Source organism: Olea europaea, chromosome 18, assembly GCF_002742605.1.
Source record: "Olea europaea var. sylvestris chromosome 18, O_europaea_v1, whole genome shotgun sequence".
NCBI classification, from domain to species: Eukaryota; Viridiplantae; Streptophyta; class Magnoliopsida; order Lamiales; family Oleaceae; genus Olea; species Olea europaea.
In genome coordinates, this window is record NC_036254.1 from 20,605,631 (window position 1) to 20,618,750 (window position 13,120).

The 13,120-nt window shown below is 34.9% G+C and overlaps 1 pseudogene; it reads right to left on the bottom strand.

The window, feature by feature from the left end:
- The window catches only part of LOC111366855, a 7,656-nt pseudogene extending 663 nt beyond the window's left edge, over window positions 1-6,993 (bottom strand).
- Window positions 6,994-13,120: the final 6,127 nt, after the last annotated feature.

A 13,120-nucleotide genomic window follows, 5' to 3' on the forward strand; every position in this document is an offset into this window, starting at 1 on the left:
TTTTTTTTTTTTTTTAAAGTAAACCTCAAGTGTATATAATGTAATTGATTCATCAAGGAGGCCTTATAAGGTAGTATAGAGGATGTTTTCTAATTATCAAAAAGAAGGGTAGAAAGTGAAAATCAAATAAATTGGTTCGTACATTGTTGAATCAGGTCACGCATTAACAAAATATATAAAATAAATTTTAGTTACAAATTATCGATTTAAAGGACAAGTTAGCCGTTTTGTGGGTCAATTTAAACTGCTTATTTTTTTATTTTTTATTTTTAACCTCAATAGATTGGTTACTTTACTCATTTCCAATCGAACCAATCAGTTTGGCTAACTTTTAATAACATGGATTGGATGCTATATATTTGATCTGAATAATTGTATGTGCTAATCAAGTCAAGACGACAACTAATCGAATTCATTAGCACAGTGTGATTTTATAACACTTACCTAAAGTTTGGTGGGCATACTTGCCCAAAATTTTCCTCTTTTTAATGATGTATTATTCACCCATTCTTGTCAAATAAGTATTGTTTTAAGCAATTATATTTATTCTTAATATTATAATATTTTATATTTTTGAAAACTTTTTAGTAGTTAAATTTGGTTTTCTCTTAATCTGAGTCCTAATTTCGTCACTACTCATCTAAAGCACAACAAACTTTACTGAATTCCTTGCCCCCCAGGGCACATCCGAGTTGGTGGATCAATCACTTTTGGCGCGCTCGCAACCCCAGCGTGGAGAGTTCAATTCCTAGTGAGAACCTTTGATCCAATAAAGGGGCAATTTATTGATGGATTAATCACTATAAAGGAAAGCTCTCCTGAGGCCAGGAGTTTAGACCTGGTGAGAACTTGTGATCCAACAAGGGCACAACCTGCGGTTTACCTCCGTTAGTCACTGAGGGGCCGGTGGCTAGGGGTCCAGAATTTAGTCTAGCGAAACTGGGATACTTGGGTATCAAAAAAAAAAAAAAAACTTTACTGAATTCCTTACACCCTGCGTGTTTGAAATTCCCTTTCTGTCATCTCTTCTCCACCTGGATTATAGGTTAACATTATGACGCAATCATGGACAGACTTGACGTCAGCCAGCTCTTTGTTTGGACTTTGGAGTATCCAAAATGACAGATACAGCAACAAGTAATGGGCTTATTCAGGTGACAAGTAATGGGTTTATTCAGGTGTGACCCACATTTTTTAGTTAAAACCCGACTTCTATACACGAGGAAAATTCCTAAATTAATTATTCTTCAATATTTTCAGGCGGCCAGACAGTACCCGGCTTCTGTACATGAGGAAAATTCCTAAATTAATAATTTTTCAATATTTTCAAGCAGTCAGCAATGCTCCGATACAAATCTACTAAAGACAAAAAACAATATTTTATACTATAATTACAACTCCTAGTAATACAACATCGAACTAGTTCTAATATAAGTGATTGAATTAGTTAAAAGAGAAGATCATATACTAATTAGAAATGAGAAGGATCTACGTAAAATACACATAACTTTTAGCTCGGGTAATACACATAACTTTTAGCTCGGGTATGGAATTTTAGCAAGCGAGTACAATCTGGAAGTGTTTTTCGATTTTCTACATTTTTGGGATCAAATTTTATTGTTTATAGATTCGTTATAGCATTTATCCGTTTTGATTTAGCTTAATGGTATTTTTGTCATTTTTACAATTTCTTAGTTTTATTTAGTTTTGTTTACTGAATTAAAATTTTGATTTGCTTAGGATTCGTTTTAACTTTTTAAATCGTAAAAGGGTTTAAAACTCTGCGTTCATTTTGATTAATAATAATTCAGTTTCCAGTTATTTGGTAGATTTTAATAATTCTCAAGTTTGTTCAAACGAAATTCGAGCAATAATCGTTGATGTGCTACTAATAAAATCTTTTTATTATCATTCACATTTTCTTCCCGCATCAAAAAGTTTACTTACCTTAATGGCATCTGCATTGGTTATGTTAACAAACATGTTTCACCTCCGACATCAACGATAGACATGGGACCCACTAATCCTTTAAATGTCTCAAGAATTTTCTTCATTATTATGTTCGAATGATTTATCATTTGCTTCATTCAAAATCTTGGATTTGTGGTCGGCTACTCAAATGCGTTCATTCCATATGCTTTCTTGAATGGAATTTCACCCTCAAGAATTGCATGTTTTAGGTGGTAACCATAATTAAAGAGATTAAGAATAATTATTTCTTAGAAAAATGAAATGCGCACAATTGGACTCAATAAAATAGAGAAGACGAGAATCCGATTAAAAATGAAAGATATATATAACAAAACGAAATACATACAAATATGAACGAAAGTCATGTATAGGTGAACTTCACATGGGAAGACACTTCATTCATTTCATCTGAGATTGAACATATTTTTTAAGACGTTAACGACTTTATATATCAAATGTAACAATTCAATAAATTTTTAGATGAGCCAGTCCAATGTGATGTTAGAGTTAGAAATATATTGAATTCATGGTGTCATGATCCATTTATGAAAAAATCAATAAAAATTAATTTCGTCAAGTTACAAATCAAATTCACAAAGTTACAGATACTATCTAGTCTGTCACAAAAATTTGATATAGGTCACAAGTATTATTACGACACGCTTGATGTTGTTATATTATAATACATGTCAACATAACTGCTTGACGTGCAAAATTATATCTAATCGCTCCTAAATTATTATTTTGCTGACATTAAACTTTCGTTGTGATCTGAATAACAGTTGAAAATATGTGACTTGGAACCCCTAAATGCTAAAATGGCAATGCCATACATGACAGACGTGCGGTATGGAAAACCTACCCAACCTGATCGGTCACGTGACGAGAAGAGAAAGGATAGTAGCACGGACCGATCAGTTCATCATGCTGGGACCAGTATAAAGCCAAGTACTTCGGGGATGAAACAATCTACTCCTATGCTTCTTATAACTGATGGAAGACTGTGACACTTTAATGTGCACATTGACGATTACGACTTTGTTGGCCCACCACCCAAATGGAAGAGGACATCAGTCGACAGAGATTCGTCAAGTGGTAAGCGTAAGTCAGCTGACACAACTGATCCGTATACATCTAATTCAGAGGGTTAGCCATCGAATAGTGTAAGTTGTTACAATTTAATCTATCACGCGACAAGTTCATTTAGTGTCATGATATGTTGTTCACACAGTCATTCATTGCAGATCACAGAAATATATCCAGGTCACATGTCTCAGTTATTAGGTCACACATCAATAGACATTTCACTATTGGTCACAAATGACTATTCTATTTCACATTTCACCATCATTAGTTACCTGATTATAGGTATTCATGTGATGCAGGTGGTTGAAGAATTATTACAAAGGACAAATATCTGATCTCCAGTCCAAAAATCGGTTGCTCGGCAGGCAACTTCAGCCGATGCAGTCACAGATATCATCTTTGAAGTATAATCAGCAAAAGAAATTGAACCTTGTTCACATGCAAGGTGAAATTCGTTCGGACATGCTGGACATCAAATCGTACATGCAGTGTATATCAATTCTATGACCGCATTGATATCTAGTTCAATGGAAGAAATTATGGACAAATTCAAGGAGAAATCAGAACCACACATTGTTGGATGATCTGGACCAACAGACGAAGTCAGTCACCAATCTGTTACCATCTGTTACCACATGATATCTGTGACTGTTTCTTATTTGTTTGCTGAAATGTATTTTTTGTGCTGTTTTTCAGGTTACAAATGTCAAAAAAAGGCGTTGATTCAAAAGGCAAAGGTAAGGTTGACTCGATGGGTGAGGTTGAATTCCCATATTTCCTTGAACCTCCGTCTTTCGATCTCGATCTTGAACTTAACCAACCAAGCCAGTTGGAGATGACAAGTGTGTTTTTACACACTTATTTAGCTCACAAACATGATATAAATAAGGACAAAGTAGTTGAATTGTGACTTAATCTCGTTAAATTCATGCAATGTAGGTGTTTCTATGGAAAAGATGGAATTTAGAAGAAAAGAGCCGAAAAAGGACCAAAACGGAACAAAGCGATAGTTCGGGGACCAAAGGTGAAAATATTGGAAGGTTGAGCTAAAGTGCAGAACTCAAATGAAAATATGTCAAGTATGAGATTGAGGACGATACAAGACGATCGGAGGAAGAAAGAAATAACATTGGACTGAATTGAAGAAAAGAGAAAGATGAAGGACTAAATTGTAATTAATCAAAAGCTGAGCCGAGCAAGTGATCAAAGAATTGATTGACCCAAATATCAATTAGGAGTCAATATTTGATAATGGAATAAAGGAAAGAAAGAAAAGAGATCAAGAAAAGAGAAAACGGAGTTCATGGACCAAAACAGCAAGGTTGTAAAATTACAACCATGCGGCCGCACAGAACTATACCATGCAGCCGCACATAAGGATGCAGGGATTTAATGAAATAAATCATTAGAACCATGCGGCCGCATGTCTTTAAAAGTCATAAAAAATTCTGAAGTTGCGTTTTTAATTAAAACTCTTTCGAGGCTCCGTGAGGACATGATATAAAAGTCAAAATTTATCAGAAATAGCGTAGAACATCCAGGGAGAAGTAAAATATAACTTTTGGAGGCAAGAAACACGATCTTGAAGCCGATTCCACAAGAATTCAAGCGGGTTCTCAAGGTTTTATTCAAGATTTCATTCAAAATTTCAAGAAATTTTCATACGGGTGCTATTCTTTCTATTTATTAATTTCATTTTTTTCTGTAATTATGAATATTCTAGGCTAGGTTTTCAATTATTAGGAGATCGATGAACCATTGTTTGTTATTTTAATTCCATATTTCATGAATTTAATATAAAGACTCGTTTGGATAATTTGATTGATTTATATGCATTAATTTTCTTCCACAATTAGTGGCCAATGATTGTGTGAGTGTTGATGACTTGTTTCTTACATTCGAGAGAAGTGGAATAGGTTCGATAAGGTGTAAATCAACATAGGGTCCGATAGGGGATAGAAATATATCCCTATGCTTTATGCAATTTTTTAATTGTTCACAAAACCACATGTGTTTTTGTATATTTGCATCATCCATAGAGATATAGGCTGGTGGTGTGCAAGAATAGGTCTAATATATATCAAGAGAATATATTGGATAGAATTATGAACATTGAATTGGCAAATTTCCATCGGGTAATTGATTTTATAAAATTAGGGTTTTTATAATTTCAATTGGGGATTCGTGATCCTAGTGACTTTAGTTTGATTCATTTCCATAAATTAGCTTTTGAATTTACATAATTTCATTTACACAATATTTTATACTATAATTACAACTTCTAGTAATACAACATCGAACTAGTTCTAATATAAGTGATTGAATTAGTTAAAAGAGAAGATCATATACTAATTAGAAATGCGAAGGATCTACAAAAAATACATATAACTTTTAGCTCGGGTATATAATTTTAGCGAGCGAGTACAATCCGGAAGTGTGTTTTTCGATTTTCTACATTTTTGGGATCAAATTCCATTGTTTATAGATTCGTTATAGCATTTATCCGTTTTGATTTAGCTTAATGGTATTTTCGTCATTTTTACAATTTCTTAGTTTTATTTAGTTTTGTTTACTGAATTAAAATTTTGATTTGATTAGGATTCGTTTTAACTTTTTAAATCGTAAAAGGGTTTAAAACTCTGCGTTCATTTTGATTAATAATAATTCAGTTTCCCAGTTATTTGGTAGATTTTAATAATTCTCAAGTTTGTTCAAACGAAATTCGAGCAATACTCGTTGATGTGCTACTAATAAAATCTTTTTATTATCATTCACATTTTCTTCCTGCATCAAAAAGTTTACTTACCTTAATGGCATCTGCATTGGTTATGTTAACAAACATGTTTCACCTCCGACATCAACGATCGACATGGGACCCACTAATCCTTTAAATGTCTCAAGAATTTTCTTCATTATTGTGTTCGAATGATTTATCATTTGCTTCATTCAAAATCTTGTAAAATCTTGTATTTGTGGTCGGGTACTCAAATGCATTCATTCCATATGCTTTCTTGAATGGAATTCCACCCTCAAGAATTGCATGTTTTAGATGGTACCCATAATTAAAGAGATTATGAATAATAATTTCTTATAAAAATGAAATGCGCACAATTGGACTCAATAAAATATAGAAGACGAGAATCCGATTAAAAATGAAAGATATATTTAACAAAACGAAATACATACAAATATGAATGAAAGTCATGTATAGGTGAACTTCACATGGGAAGACACTTCATTCATTTCTTCCAAGATTGAACATATTTTTTAAGACGTTAACGACTTTATATATCAAATGTAACAATTCAATAAAATTTTAGATGAGTCAGTCCAATGTGATGTTAGAGTTAGAAATATATTGAATTCATGGTGTCATGATCCATTTATGAAAAAACCAATAATTAATTTTAATCATATATCTCATTAAACCCACAACTTTTTAACCACATAATTAACTTTTATCAAAATTCACTAAAATTCTTATTATAAATGTGCGAAAGATTATGAAGGAACAATTGTGTGATGATACACAGCTTAAATGACCAAGTTTCCATAAAGAGTTGTCTTGATTCATAAGAGAAACAACATCAATATTTCTAGCCAAAAACTTACACACAGGCGCAAGAGAGTATACCCTCTCCACGGTGGCGCCACCACCATTCGCTGGGATTTCGATACTGCAATTCACAATAGAAGAGCAAGCAAGCAGGCGGAGAATCCTGACAACCGTGGAAGCTGATCAGGGTTCTTTATTGGGAGCTGTTTGGCTAGTTCTGAAGCAGTAATAAATGCACCAGGGCTTGCTTTTTTCATGATCTCAAGAAGGTCAAATTCAATGGCGGTTTTAAGCACCATAGGCAGTACAGAAGCACTAGCCAGTAGCATAGCAAATAAGCAAGCCTAATCATCTTCTTCTTCCTCCATTGGATTCTGCATTTCCCAGGTTTCTCTTAGTTATTATTGAACCTAGTTTTTGGCGAAGTAAAAGTTGTACATGTTTATAGTTTTTATTAGGAGCAAGGCCGGTGAGAATCTGCTTGTGACAAGGTGGAGCCAAGTTGATTGGCGACAGTTTTTGATGCAATTTTTCAAGTTGGCGTAGTGTTATATTGTGTACTCTTGATAAGTGTATTTTATACACTTATTCAATGCCTAAAATAATGATATTTGATGGTTCGTTTGACAAAATATATCTTAGATTTTTGTATTTTATGTTTAATAGATGAAACTTTATGAAGGAAAAAGGAGTAGGAAAGAAGCAAAAAGTGGCGAAAAAAAGCAAAATCCAACGTGCGGTGATTAAATTGGCCATTGGATGGAAGTTGGTGACTTGGAGAAAAATAATTTATTATTGGGCCTCCATTGGACTTGAAATTGGAATCAAATTCTTTAATTACTTGAACTTTAATTGGACAACAATTGGTTGCTGGAAATAAAAGAGCAATTGAATTTCGCTTCAAATTGGAGACAAAGCCACAAGAAAAAACGGAGACTGGGTGAGAATTGTATAAAAATTGGGCCTTTATATCAAATTGGGAAAAGGTGAAGGTCTATTTGCAATTGGAACTTTCAATTAACAATGCTAGTGCTGGCTGATTATGTATTTTTAAACATACACGGCACTATGGACTCTTACCCACACAATTGGGCTGCCTTATATATATATTGGAAATTACACGAAATCATAGTTTAATTATTCAAAATTCTCAAATCGGGTTGGAAGTTTTATATTTTATAAATCAGAAATGTTTTTTTAAATATTATTTATATAAAAAAATATCGTAACTATTTCTCAATTTCACATTTTTCAAAATTTGGCAACTCTATATTTTGGAGAACTTCCCTACACGTTCTTCCCGTAAACTCGCCCACGTTCTTTCTATTACATCTATCCCCGCCAGCCAATCAAGCCATATATTGCCATTTATCGTTGTCCGTTCCACGGCGAACTCGCAACGGCCGTCAGCCACGATTGAATCGACTTCCATTAGATATAGTTCGACCAAAATATCGTAGCCACAGCCAAATCAAATAATGGCTCGTTGAAGGAGTGTTAAGCGAGGGGAGAAGGTTGGAAGCCATGATTTAGACACAAGAGGTAAATGTAAGGTTGATGAAGTGCAAAAAGATTCCTCATCTAAAAGACACAAATCCACACGCCCGGCCAGAACTCCGCCCGCGAAGAAGGTGTGTTTTCTATTTTTAAAATTTTCACTTATTTTCGAGCACACATCTGAACGTTTTAATGGATGGGTAACATGTATTGATGAATTATTTTGAATTTTGTGAAATATGTTGTGTTGAATTTGTAGTTGTAATTGTAATCGAAATGCTGGATTCTAGAAAAGGGTTTTTCCTGTTGTTTTGAAATTTTGTTGTTCATTTGTGACTTTTGTAAGGAGATTGTATTGTTTCCTAAGTATGCTGATCAGTTCTTATATGTGGGAAGGGGACTTGAGACCCACATGTCACTGTTGTTTTTAACTAAATCCCATCTATGACCAAATGTTGCGTTTTTTATCACCAATTTGCAGGACTGGAGATTTACTATACCAAAAAAGAGTTGGTTTCCCGAAAAAATCACAATTACCCCAATGAAGGGCATGCTGACAAATTTCAAAAATAACCTAAATGAAGCCCAACGTCGAATATTGCATAATACGTGTTTTTCCTACTTCCTGGAATGCAACGAAATCGTTGTGCAATCCTAGCTGATACACTACTTTCTATTGAGGCAGGTGCAACAACCTAATGAGAGTGAGTTGTAGTTTAAAATAGTTAGACGATTTGTAAGGTTCTCAATTTCGGAGTTTTGTTTAGTGACTGGGCTAAGGTACGTTGGCGAAGTTGATACAAGTAAAATAAAGACATCCCTTCGCATTTGAAAAATGCGCATTTCTCAATGTTGAAAAATGTGACTCACGAAGATGTCAAGGAAACATTCCTTGGTGCGACTGATATTCCTAATGTGGATGATTCTATGCTAGGTACATTGTATTTCATAACATCATATCTATATTCGAGAGATTACAAGAGGGCGGTTGATTTCTTCTTGTTCGTGCTAGTTGAAGATTTTAATCCTACGAATTGGTTCCCATGGGGTAAGTCACTGTTTGACATGCTGGTAACTTCATTGCGTGAGGGGTTGAGTAAGAGAACAACTCACTACAGACTCAAAGGCTTGCTTGTAACATTTTAAGTGTGGATTTATGAGACTATGACAAGTCTCAATAGATACGTAGCTAGAAGGACACCTGAAGTGTACCATCGAATTACGAATTGGACGACTGACAACTACCCATCGGCTGCTAAGCTTGAGGGGCCCGAATGCTTATCCAATCCGGATGTAAATGACTATTGTTGCAGCATTATTATTTGTGAAATATGTGGAGTTGCACATATTTACATGTTGTAGATCATATTAATTCGGTTACAAATTAATTTCGTCAAGTTACAAATCAAATTCACAAAGTTACAGATACTATCTAGTCTGTCACAGAAATTTGATATAGGTCACAGGTATTTTTACGACACGCTTGATGTTGTTATATTATAATACATGTCAACATAACTGCTTGACGTGTAAAATTATATCTAATCGCTCTTATATTATTATTTTTTTGACATTAAACTTTCGTTGTGATCTGAATGACAGTTGGAAATATGTGATTTGGAACCCCTAAATGCTAAAATGGCAATGTCATACATGACAGACGTGCGGTATGGAAACCTATCCAACCTGATCGGTCACGTGAGGAGAAGAGAAAGGTTAGTAGCACGGACCGATCAGTCCATCATGCTGGGACCAGTATAAAGCCAAGTACTTCGGGGATAAAACAATCTACTCCTATGCTTCTTATAATTGATGGAAGACTGTGACACTTTAATGTGCACATTGACGATGACAACTTTGTTGGCCCACCACCCAAATGGAAGAGGACATCAGTCGACAGAGATTCGTCAAATGGTAAGCGTGAGTCAGCCGACACAACTGATCCGTATACATCTAATTCGGAGGGTTAGCCATCAAATAGTGTAAGTTGTTACAGTTTAATCTATCACACGACAAGTTCATTTAGTGTCATGAAATGTTGTTCACACAGTCATTCATTGCAGATCACAGAAATATATCCAGGTCACATGTCTCAGTTATTAGGTCACACATCAATAGAAATTTCACTATTGGTCACAGATGACTATTCTATTTCACATTTCACCATCATTAGTTACTTGATTATAGGTATTCATGTGATATAGGTGGTTGGAGAATTATTTCAAAGGACAAATATCTGATCTCCAGTCCAAGAATCGATTGCTCGGCAGGCAACTTCAGGCGATGCAGTCACAAATATCATCTTTGAAGTATAATCAACAAAAGAAATTGAACCTTGTTCACATGCAAGGTGAAATTCGTTCGGATATGCTGGACATCAAATCGTACATGCAGTGTATGTCAATTCTGTGACCGCATTGATATCTAGTTCAATGGAAGAAATTATGGACAACTTCAGGGAGAAATCAGAACCACACAATGTTGGATGATCTAGACCAACAGACGAAGTCAGTAACCAATTTGTTACCACATGATATCTGTGACTGTTTCTTATTTGTTTGCTGAAATGTATTTTTTTGTGCTATTTTTCAGGCTACAAATGTCAAAAAAAGGTGTTGATTCAAAAGGCAAAGGTAAGGTTGACTCGATGGGTGAGGTTGAATTCCTATATTTCCTTGAACCTCCGTCTTTCGATCTCGGTCTCGAACTTAACCAACCAAGCCAGTTGGAGGCAATGACATCTAAGGAAGTTCAAGTGCATGAGGATTCAGCCATATCCAATGTCTTGAAGGAGACAGAATCTACTGAGCAAGAGGTATCAAAAAATACTATCGTATTTGTTGAATAGTGTATGTCACATATTAAAACACATATTTATTATGCAACAATCATTTGAGGCCGCACTAAGCTCTGGATTGCCGGTAAAAAGGGCTCCAAAGCTAGGTAAAGCACTCCAGTTTCCTTATGTTGTTGACAAAGTGAAACAAATGAAATAGTTAGGAAACATAGTGGACTTCGAACACTATAATTAGCATTCAGATGATACAAATTTCGCTGACTTTCAGAATTGATTTTTAAGAGGATACAAACCATATAACAAGTACGAAATGGTTGTCCTATTTTCATACTTTTCCAACTAATGATTCGTTCTTTTCATTTGCAGGAAGAAGTTCAATGATAAAGATGATGCTATTCATCCACATTTTTCTGTCGATCAGTACTTGGTAGGAAACAAGACATGGTGGTATGAACTTGTATCCAGGGAGGTATCGTTGAGTATTTCGTTACGTTACTACTTACAAGTCACATATCTAAATGACAGGTCACATTACAGATCACATGAGTCACCTATCACTGCATAATAGTCACACTGAGTTCACACACGTGTAGTATGCTACATATCATTCTATAAAAGTCACAGATTTCACTTGTATTATGTAACAGACCACTCGTGCAGTAGGTCACAGATCACGCATTGTCATAGGTCACACGTACAGTATGTCACAATGTGTTATACGGAAAACACATATCAGCAGTAGCAATAGTATAGGTCATACATGTTTAATACGTTCACAGAGAAAATATTCAGTGGTCACTGACTACCGGTTATATTGGTCACGCATACTAACTGGGTTACAGATGATAGTAACAGTTCAATGCATCATATTCTCGGTGTTTATATGATTTCCTAATTGTTTATTGTACTTGCATCTTGATAGTATATGGACGTGTGCTTCTACTACATACGTCAAGTGGCAAGAAATGGGAAAAATTTCAAATTCATTGCTACCCCAACTGACTCGTTGTTGTAGGCCAAGCTCAAGCACATGTATACCATGTTCAAGGATGATGCAAATATTATTGTGATAGATGACAGACTACTTGATGACATTACGGGTGCAAGGATTCCATTGAGCACTCCATGGGCTATAGTGGATCTTGTGTTTATTCCATTTCTGCCTACCAACAAAGCATATTGGATGTTTGGAGTGTTGGACATAAAGAAGCAGACGTTACGTGTATTGAATTCTTCTAGAAAGACATACAATGACATCAAGGTCCGTATTGGAATTGAACATTTTGTTAGCATGCTTCCGCACCTCATGAATTGTGTTGAAATATGGAAAAAATATTCTATGGAGTTGAAGGTGGATCTTGATTTCTCCCTTCCCCAACAGAAAAATGGCTATGTTTTTTACCTCCACTTACAGTTAACCATACTATTACATGCTGGAATTCATACCTAATAGACTTATTCTTGTTTCCAGACATGATTGCAGCATATACATTGTCAAATATGCGGAGTACATGCTACAGGATGACATAAGATCCATGTCCATGAAGTTCGATGCGAGTAGAGCACGATTTGATATAGCTTCATTGTTGTTTAGATATTGGAAAATCAGGAAGGCCACAAAGAAGGTGGAGCCAACTGGAGGAGAAAACATTATTATAGAGTGATAGTGCAATGTGCAGTCACAAGTTGTAATAGATGGAAATATTGTCTCTTATGCTTGAAAATTCGTTTGTAATGACAATGTACTTGTTTACTTTTGACTAGTTATGTCAACAATTACATTAGTTTTTGGAGACTTCATTACATTGTCTTGAAATATTTAACTGTATATCATATTACGCAAGATTGATGATGTATCGTTGACCAAGCCTCAAAACTTAATGCACAAAATTATGTCGTTGTGTCATGTTATCAGCACAGGTGATAGACAGGTTTATCACTACAACTGAACCACTCCCGTTTTCAGGATTTTTTTCAATTGCTCACAGGTCATTGTATATTGGTCACAAGTCATGGCTTTTTGCATTTAGATCATATTTTCACTCAATTATATTCGGTTAAGGCTAGATTATATAGAATTAAACTACTCAATCTCTAAGGGACGATATTCGGACTTTTAAAAATCCACTTTATTACTTGTTACGATCCGTACACTTGCGGTAATTTTAAATCGAAAGAATTATTTCGTGAACAGGAGGCAATGACATCTAAGA